Consider the following 11,263-nt stretch of genomic DNA (forward strand, 5'->3'; position numbering starts at 1 on the left):
GTTATTGTCACTTTCAAACTGATGTCGAAATTTGAATGGAGTTGCAGAATATGTTTGCTGTATTTTGTTTATCAGTTGATTTTGGCCATTGGAACCATGGGAAGCCAATCTGACTGATAACAAACGGTGCTATCTCATTTTATTCGGCAGTTAGTTAAGTGGAATTGTCAGTTGGTACATTGGCTAAAATTTATTAATTTATATTTTGAATCTTTCAATTCTTCTGTTGAGATATGTTAATGCGGAATGAAATATGTATGTTTGAGTACAAAGTATTTAAAAGTGTGTTATTTTCATGGTTTTTGTAATAACAGACTCATAAGTAGACAGCGGAATTTTATGCAACCCCCATTTTTGGTCCGATTCATGTCAAATTTTGGGACTGGGCATATTTTTGGCTTCTGATTAAATTGCAATCGAAAGATATGGCATATGCAAAATTTTGCAAAATTTATAAATGTTTGCGTATGCAAAATTTATGCATTTTACATATTTTCTTATGCAACAAATATTTCAATAATAGGTACAAAAATGTTTGTATGTACAATTTTTCTGTTTAAAGTTCTTTTCAGACAAGTCAATAAAAACGAGAAATGCATAACCACAGCCTCAACCTTCAAAATACAGTCGGACCTCGATTATCCGTAATGGTCGGGACCGGAGGAATTTTTTATGCAGTTTTTGAACATATTTTTAAGTAAAATGGTACAATAACAAAATCTACAATTATTATATTTGTTAAGGTAATCCATCAAATTTTAGAAGGATACATAATAACATCATCATCAGATTCATTTGAATTGATTTTGTCCCATGGTTTTTGTGATACCATAAATACACAAATTGTGTAATACAGGAGAATTTCAAGTTTTTTTTTTTTTTTGTTTGCTTAATTAAATTAATTGGAAAATGTGCTTTTACTACCAAATAATGAAGTTTATAACGAATAATACAGGAAATGGCAAAAAGATCAACATTTATTTTCTACCCCGGATAATGCACGTTCCCGGATAATCGATTCACGGATAATCGAGGTTATACTGTACCGAAAATCGGAAAGTATCGTTCTATGGGAGATATATGAGACATGAACCTAAACCGACAAATTTTAATTGGAAAGTTTTTTACCCCCAAGGAAAGTGTAATACCAAATTTCAGCCATTTTGGCAGGATATTAGGCCACAATCTTCAAAATACCGGAAATCGGGAGGTACCGTACTATGGGGGCTATATGAAGATGTGGACCTATACCGATAAATTTCAGGTGGAAAATTTTATACCCCCAAGGAAGACTTTCAAATTCAAATTTCAGCCATTTCGGAGGGATACACTGTGCAACATTTTTAAGGTGATCTTGTGCAAACAATTCAAACTGAGAATTTTTGGAAAGTACAGACCCAAACGACGAGAAACCCTAGTTGGGTTTTGTTGTGTCAGATCCAGCTCGGATTTTATGGCCCCATCTAAACCTGGTTAAATATTGAGTTTTTAAAGAAATTTGGGGCTATATCTCTGAAACCAATGCGGATCTTCTTCTGACCTCTGAAGCAAATTTGTAGATAAGGACGAGAATAAAATATTTGAAGAAATAATGAACTCGAAAAACTACATTTATTGCCACAAATTTTAAAATATATTCAAAAAATCCACAATTTTTAAACATTTCGCACCGTATCTCCAAAACCGTTAATTTTTTCTGAATATTTTCTTTTGCAAAAATATTCCCTGAAATGTAATACATAACTCTTCAGAACATGTCATTGTTGTAAAACGCCTCTATGCCGTTGTTTTCAGTACATATTTCAACGACCATTTAATAAAAATTTCAATAATGCAGTGAAATCCGAAATGCAAGAATAAACTGTTGGTGTGAACTGTGTTTGAGATACGTGTTGTAAAAGATATGATGCAAAATACCACAGAAACAACATGAAGTAAGCATTTTAGAGTTTCAGAATATTCTAAAGAATTGTTGAGAACATTATTTGGAAGATTTTTGCAAGGGTTACTTGGTTCAACTCCCAATAGTTTAGCCGATACTGATCAGAATTTCAGCAATTATGTAAAATTTTTTATATTTTATAGATTTTGATGCCTTAGATGGAGCTTTTCATATGTGGTCTTCTCAAAAGATAAGTTCTACTAGTTCAGGGCTACAATATTGCCTAAGACTGCAAGGCCAAATTTCTAATCGTTTCTGAGATAAAGGCCCAATAAATGCAAAAAAGTGTAGTTTTAGCCCGGTTTAGATGCGGCCATAAAATACGAACTGGATCTGACAGGACAAAACCCTACTAGGGTTTTTGTAGTCTAAATATGTACTTTCAAAAAATGCATACTAGAAGTTGTTTGCTTTTTCAGTGTTGCATAGTGATATTGAGGCTACAACTTTCAAAATACCGAAAATCGGGAGGTACCGTTCCGACAAATTTCAGGTGGAAAGTTTTATACTCCCAACAAAGACTTTATACAAAATGTCAGCCACTTAAGTGTGATGTTGAGGCCACAACCTTCAAAATATCGGAAATTGGGAGGTACCGTTCCATGGGGGGCTATATGTAGTAAACACCTGCATAGATACAACTGAATATATCAGTTCCGACATTTTTCAACATTCAGGGATGTTAAACATGTGGGATATTACTCTCCCTATCTCCCTCTCTGTTTAATCACTACCACACAAATTTAAAAATATTTTTAACATATGTAACAAGCTAACACTTCCCTGCGGGAAATAAATTGGTTTAAAGGTTAAAATACCTTTAAGTTAAATAAGTTTTGAAATAACCACAAAAAACGCTTTAACAATTGGCTTATGCGCATGAAAAAGTGTATAAATCAAGCTGGAGAATGCTTTGGAATATAACAAAACTATTTTTGATAAATATTTTGAATATAATAAAACTATTTTTGATAAATATTCGGGTTTTCATTATTAGGTTGGAAACTTTTCTTCCACTCACTGAAACGAGAAAAACATTCAAATTGGTGCGTTCAGTTGTAACAGTTCATGTCTTTAATATTTATTTATCCCCTAAATAATAAAAATGTTTAAAAATTTTATTTTTTATGAAATTTTCATTAGAAGTTATTCACACAAGCCTGTTACACCTATAGTATCTGTTGGTATCTGCAGTATTTGAAAAATATCTGTTGTACAATAGATACTTGAGAAAGAAAAAACAAATAAAGTTCTCACTCGTTCATATACAACACAGAACTGTTTCTATCAGTTATGTTATTGTGAGTATACACAACCCAAACAATATCATAACTGTTACACTCATTCCCACATTTATATCATATCATATCTGTTATGTATATGATATATCTGTTTTGTTAATACAAACAGTTATACCATTGCACGTGTTTAATATGAAGACGTGGACCCATGCGGACAAATTTCAGGTGTAAAGTTTCATACCCCTAACGAAGATTTAATACCACATTTCAGCCACTTCGGTGGGTGTTTTAGACCACAAATCCTTGTATATATTTTTGCATATGCCCATTTTATGCAAATATGTAAAAATATGCACGATATGCAAAATATGCAAAAATTTCTGGGCCTAATTCGTTTTATTTTGTGATAAAACGAGTTTCTGTATAATCAGATTTTCTCTACGACATCCTAACCATATATGCATTTGCATAGGATTCCGCTGTCTGCATATCAGTAATGTAGGCGAGATTTTCTGAGTATTTTATCTATGTGAAACTACAAGTGGTGTTTAAAGACAGACCGTTCGGAATCGGCGATAAAGAGCATGTCCCATATCACTGAGCTAATATGAATCGGAGTGCACTCATTGATCTAAGAGAAGTGTCCCTTGTCCCGGCTGGGATGTTTGTGGAACAGTTATGATTTATTGTATAAACTACGATTAAACTATTTATCTTAAAATACCCTGCATGAGTTCCTTTAATTCCAAGTGCATCCTAAACGACCAATCGGCAAATTTTAGCTAAAGCTTTTCGGCTGTTTTTTCTACTTTTGATATAAACTAAACATTACTGGAAATATTTCTAAACTTTAATCTATTGCTCCAAAAATTACATAGCTTTGACAAATAACAATCGTTTCTTTAAAAAAAACTACACATAATTTTTCGCTGATAATAAGCAAATAAATCAACAAGGACTCTACCCCAAATGTTTTCCCCAAAACTACGTATGCAGGGAGATATTAGAATGCTGTGGTATTTTTGGGGCTTGCCAGTGAAAATATCGAAACTTTTGGGATATTTACCTTAACTGTTATTGACGTTCCAAAGAACAAAGCGCAGAAGTATTAAATATTTGCGGAGACGGCACCTGCAGGAATGACGCGATATAGTCCATTTCGGAAATGGATCCTCGGTAGTTTCCAAAGAATAAAGCGCAGAAGTATTAAATATTTGCGGAGACGGCACCTGCAGGAATGACGCGATATAGTCCATTTCGGAAATTGATCCTCGGTAGTTTCCATACCCACAAGCCATAAGTTAAATTCGGTGATTCTATGCCGTATAGCATAACCAATTTTTGAAGCCCGTTTTAAGGCAAAATATTTATGGGTACCCGTTTTTAATAATTTTGCATTTTTCTGTAAATTCTTCTCTAAAAATAAATCAACAAAAATGTGATTGGTTGACCCTACACATTGCTATGTCAGAAAGAGCGAGTGAGTGTTCCTCGCGTGATTAACAATTTGTGAAAAATACCATTATATACTTTTTTATATATTATTAACAAAAAAAATTTTTTTTTGGTTACCTTTTTATACCCTCCACCATAGTATGGAGGGTATATTAAGTTTGTTTTTCCGTTTGTAACGCATTGAAATACTCATTTGCGACCCTATAAAGTATATATATTCTTGATCAGGGTAAAATTCTGAGTCGATCTGTGCACGTCCGTCCCTCCGTCTGTGGTAATCACTCTAGCATCCACAAAAATGGAGATAGAACGCTGAAATTTTGGGAAAATGCGTCTTTTGTTTGCAGGCAGGTCAAGTTCGATTATGGGCTATATCGGTCCACGTTTTGGTATAGCCCCCATATAACGGTACCCCCCGATTTACGATATTTTGACGTTTTTAGCTACATTTTCAGACCGATGTAGCTATAATTTGACATTTAGGGTTCTTAAGTGTCAATAAACCTTTATAACAAAAGTTGTGGACATAGGTCCACGTTTTGGTATAGCCCCCATATAACGGTACCCCCCGATTTACGGTATTTTGACGTTTTTAGCTACATTTTCAGACCGATGTAGCTATAATTTGACATTTAGGGTTCTTAAGGGTCAGTAAACTTATATAACAAAAGTTGTCGATATAGGTCCACGTTTTGGTATAGCCCCCATATAACGGTACCCCCCGATTTACGGTATTTTGGCGTTTTTAGCTACATCTTCAGACCGATTTAGCTATAATTTGACATTTGGGGTTCTTAAGTGTCAATAAACTTATATAACAAAAGTTGTGGACATAGGTCCACATTTTGGTACAGCCCCCATATAACGGTACCCCCGATTTACGGTATTTTGACGTTTTTAGCTACATTTTCAGACCGATTTATCTATAATGTGACATTTAGGGTTCTTAAGAGTCAATAAAGTTATATAACAAAAGTTGTGGACATAGGTCCACGTTTTGGTATAGCCCCCATATAACGGTACCCCCGATTTACGGTATTTTGACGTTTTTAGCTACATTTTCAGACCGATTTAGCTATAAATTGACATTCAGGGTTCTTAAGTGTCAATAAACTTATAAACCAAAACTAGTGGACGTAGATCAATGTTTTGGAATAGCCCCTATATAACGTTACCGCCCGATTTCAGGTATTTTGACGATTTATGTCGCATTTCTAGACCGAATTAGCTATAATTTGATACTTAGGGTTCTTAGTGACCAAAAAAATTATATTCGAAAAAATTATGAACATAGGTACATGTTTTGGTATAGCTCCATATAACGGTATCTCCTGATTTTCGGTATTTTGAGATTTTTACCTACAAGTTTTAACCGAATTAACTGTAATTTGAACATTTGACATTTGAAGTTCTTAGTGGTCACCACACCTCTCCACCTAAATTGTCTGAAATTTTGGGAAAAGGCGTCTTTGGTTTGCAGGCAGGTCAAGTTCGATGATGGGCTATATCGGTCCACGTTTTGGTATAGCCCCCATATAACGGTATCCCCGATTTACGGTATTTTGACGTTTTTGGCTACATTTTCAGACCGATGTAGCTATAATTTGACATTTAGGGTTCTTAAATGTCAATAAACTTATATAACTAGTGGACATAGGTCCATGTTTTGGAATAGCCCCCATATAACGCTACCGCCCGATTTCAGGTATTTTGACGTTTAAATTGACATTTCTAGACCGAATAAGCTATAATTTGATATTTAGAGTTCTTAGTGACCAAAAAACTTATATTCGAAATATTTGTGAACGTAGGTCCGAGTTTTGGCAATTTTAGCTACAATTTTTAATCGAACTAACTGTAATTTGACATTTGAAGGTTGTAGTGGTCACCACATATCTGCATCAACAATTTTCAACATAGCCCCAATATAACGATACTTCCCGATTTTCGGTGCTTTGAGGATTTTACATAAAATGTTTAACCACGTGGGTTCATGTTTTGGTATAGCCCCAAAATAAACCTCCCGATTTTCCGTACCTTAGCTTTATTTTTTGGACGAACTTTCTGTAATTTGAAATTTAAAAGCCAACAAAAATTCTGCAACAAAAAGTGTTCATTTAAGTTCATATTTTCGTATAGCCCACATACCTCCAAACTAGCTGTTAATGACATTTGAAGTTCCAACGTTATGTACCGATTTTCGGTATTTTGAGGATTCTAGCTAAAATTTTTAACCGAATTAGGAGTTATTTGACATTAAAGGCTCCCATCAAAAACTGTCAACATAGGTCCATGTTTTATTATAACCCCTATATAACGGTACCTCCCAATTTCTCGCCCACCAAAAATTGTCAACATACATAGTTAGATATAGGCACCATAAAAAAGGGCCTCCCGAATGAAGCATTTTATGTACATTATCTGACTTTTTAACGGGGACAGGAATGAAAACTAATTATTCCATTTTAGTTCAGAATATTTTATGGTGGAGGGTATGAAAAGTTCGGCCCGGCCGAACTTAACGCTTTTTTACTTGTTGTAATTAAATTAGTAGATAATCAACACCGATCCGAAACCTAGTTAAATAGAGCTGCCCGATTCTTTATATATCGTACTTTTCGTTGTTTGACTCCAAATCTTCTATAAGAAAACATCATGGGGCCTAATTCACGCATACGTGATCGAGTTATTTCGATCGATATTTTCAATATTTGGATTACGGCATCCGTTATCGAATACACTTTCGAGTGGAATGTTGCGAGTTTTTGCCCGCAACATATTTGCTGTCGAAATGATTATTTTTGTGGCATAAAACAAACTTTAATGAACGATTTTGCAATAAAACTAAACAAAATCACATACTAATGACTTTTTCCAATAAAATGAGTAGGAAAAATAGACTAAAATGATATGTTTCTTAAAAATTAAAATTATATTTTCCAATGCCAGAATGGGATTTTTATATTTTTACATCGTGCAATTTATTTTGGGTCACTATTATGATAAACGTATGTATCGATAGCTTTTTTATTAAATTCGATCGTATTAGGGAATCCAAAAATTTTGAACGTTCGTAATTTGTCTTCGAACAAAAACTCGCTCGATAACGGATGCGAGAATTAGGCCCCTGGCCTTCTATGAGAAGACGTCCTGCTCTTCTATAAGATACATTTGAATTAAAAACATTTATATAAATATATATATATATATATATATATATATATATATAATATATATATATTAGTTTTGTTTTTTTTCCTTTACATACATTCTATGTGGCATAGTGTCTAAAAACCACTTCTGGGAACAAAATGCAAAATGCACCATAATATTTATAGCTTTGTCACGAAGCATGTACTTGCCCACGAAAAAGACAATATCGCTGTAAACAAGACAAAAAAGAGTACCTTTGGTCCAAACATCGAACAATCTTCAAACTGCACTTATGTTTAACTTTTTTGAGGGAGGTAACCGAAGATGTTTTCCATACATATCCTCTTGGGACTTCATATACAGTTAGACAACATTGCAAAGGCCAAAATTGTAAAAAAATTGACAATGGCAATTTATAAACAAATACGGACTAAAATAAGAATTACCTACTACTTTTAGGTGACAATAAATGTATTGCAAAGGGAAATGCAGTACTATAAAACGAATCATTTTTGCAAATTTTTGTAGGTATTATGTATTTTTATGACTTTTGCGATTAATAATGGACCAACAATGTTGAATATGATAAAGTTCAGTGATAAAAAAGCCGTCATGGAGAGAGAGTCTTCATACAGCTTGAGAACATATTAACAATAAACAATGACGAATCGGCCACAGACAAGTATGCAAAGAATGAATATTTGACTCAATATGTATTCCCGGGTAATGGGCCAATGCAAAACCGTCAGATTTTGGTTTTGAAAACATCAAAATACTTCTTGAAAGTATAGGGAACAAATAGACCCTCAGTGCAGTGTTTTGAAACGACCAACAGCAAGTCACTATTTCCTCTCTGAATAGTATTGGAATGACTTCAATTTTACTAAATGGATAGATATTATCCTCTACTATAATAATAAATCCCAAAAAGTGTGCCAAATCCAATAAAAATCCATAAAATATGGAAATTAAACCCCTACTGGAGAAGCTGGAAAAGTCTATGTTTGGGTACTATAATCTATACGAAGCAAAATAGTAATCGAAATCGGGTTCACGGACATAATAACGATTAGGAAAACATCCCCACCGACATCATTAGGAAATATTTAATAGTCATTATTCTAAAAGTCAATAAAAGGGATCGAGAAAGCTTCAACATGTTCAACTGCCACCATTCCAAACGCCAGATCATGGCATATTAATCTTATTTGTGTAAATTGCTAATGTAATATAACGACACTAAACTGATAAATACCTGATATCAACCCTTATAAAATTTGTGGATCCATTTTAAGAAAAAAAAACTCGAAAGGATCTTCCAACGAAAGATCAAGATTTACTAAAAATTGGGGTAATTCTTATTTTTGACCGTATTTTTCATAAATTGCAAATAAACTTGGCCTATTTTGACAGTATATTTTATTGGGGCCAATATTGAATTTACGTTGTGGCGGCCGGACTAGGCTAAATTGATTCCAAACAAATTTGTCTAAAATAGAACAACAACATTTTGGTGAAGGCAGTAAAACAAATTTCTAATTAGCTTTTGAGATATAGTCCACGAAAAATCCTCGATACATTTTGTCAAGAAGGCATTTCCATATACTGAACTAGTAATTTTTTGTGGATACTAGATGAGTGTAAAGCTTCGAGACCTCTTTATAGCTCGAACATTGCATACCAAACATGGAGTATATTCAATACCGAAATCGTTTTTGATAGTGGAATGATATGTAACGAAGAAGAAATTAAGATTTTATTGGATGTTTCTCTCAAAAAGAGTATCCAAACATAAAATTTGAAAATATTTTTTATACAATCTTATTAATGAAGTAAATTTTCTGTACAGAAACTTCCGAAAAATGTATGACTTCATTTAAAATCTCCAACCGTAAATAAATTTTGTGAGAAAGACCATTTCTACCAAACCTCCCTGAACTCGGAGTTTCTGTGGTAGGATCTATAATTTGCAGATAATTGGAAAAAGATTTGTTTGCATGTGGTCTGCTTGGTGATGGGGTTTCCTTTTATGATTTCAGATTAAAATGATCAAATACTTCCACTTACTTTTTGATTATTTTCTGACTTTTCAAAAAAAATGTACATTCTACCTGTACAATAAACTCTAAAAATAGAGCAGACCTAAAAAATGGATGTTGAATTCACAGCTAGGTATTAGTCCTTGAGTACCACAACTGCAATTCATAATTTGGAAAAACACAAAAAAGTAATTCTTACTGTGAATTAGAATTTATTTTTATTCTGAAATCACAGAAACGACAAGATACATACAGTCTGTCGCAAAAATTAGTATACACCGTTGAAACCAAAATGTATTAGCGATAAATATCACTATAACTTATTGAAATCAACGAACAATTAGTTTTATTTGATAGACAAGAAAGTTGTCTTCCGTAATAACAATTAAAAGTGCGCAATATTTGCATACATTAGCAAATGTACGGTTCGAATCCCAAAAAGACCAAAATTTATGTCGCAAAAGTTAGTATACAACGGAGAATCCTCGTGTAACTATGTAAAAAATTCTTGATATTTTTGAACAAAATGAAACTAAATCTGTACTTAAGCTCATAAAGAGTATATTAATTGGTTTTAATGGCAGTTATAGTACTTATAGTAACAAGTCCAACGTACACTGGATCGTAAAATCCACAAAAATTGGTCATCTACAAATACAACAACTGTAGCGACAAAGTTCCAATTGTTATGTGCTGTTTATGAATTCTAAAGCCATGAAATGCTCAGAAAAGCTCTAAAGTTTCAATATGGGGTGATTTTGATCGAGTTTCGACTTGCCTTGTTTGAAAAAACGAGAATTTCCAGAAGGAAACCCATACTTTTGAGGCCATTGTCCTTCTAAAACATGTGATAATCCTTAATCCTTACACATAAGGAATTTCCTTTTGAGTTAATTTTCTCACAAATGTTCCCCCTTTTCGTATTCCCACCAAAGTAAATAGTAGGAGAACCTCAAGTTCTGGTGTAAGCCCTACAGTGATACTTCCCCACCACAGAAGGATATGATAGCTAATTTAAAATTTTAATGCAGAGTTTTCTCTGGTGTTATAACGCATGGATTGTGCAAAAACGTACTGAAAAACTGTGTTCGCTTCACTTAGGACCAAAATACAACTAAATGGATCAGTTAGAAGTAGTTCATTAGACATTAGACACTATAGACATGAGAAGCATGTCCGATACTGCTAAAAGACCGGTAGAACAGTATAACTGTAGGGCTACAACGGATCTTGAGGTTCTCCTACTATTTACTTTTGGTGGGAATACGAAAAGGGGCAACATTTGTGAGAAAATTAACTCAAAAGGAAATTCCTTATGTGTAAGGATTAAGGATTATCACGTGTTTAAGAAGGACAATGGCCTCAAAAGTATGGGTTTCCTTCAGGAAATTCCCGTTTTTTCAAACAAGACAAGTCAAAACTCGATCAAAATC

Source organism: Musca autumnalis, unplaced genomic scaffold (genome assembly GCF_047663935.1).
Source record: "Musca autumnalis isolate F117 unplaced genomic scaffold, ASM4766393v1 scaffold_5, whole genome shotgun sequence".
Taxonomy (NCBI): domain Eukaryota; kingdom Metazoa; phylum Arthropoda; class Insecta; order Diptera; family Muscidae; genus Musca; species Musca autumnalis.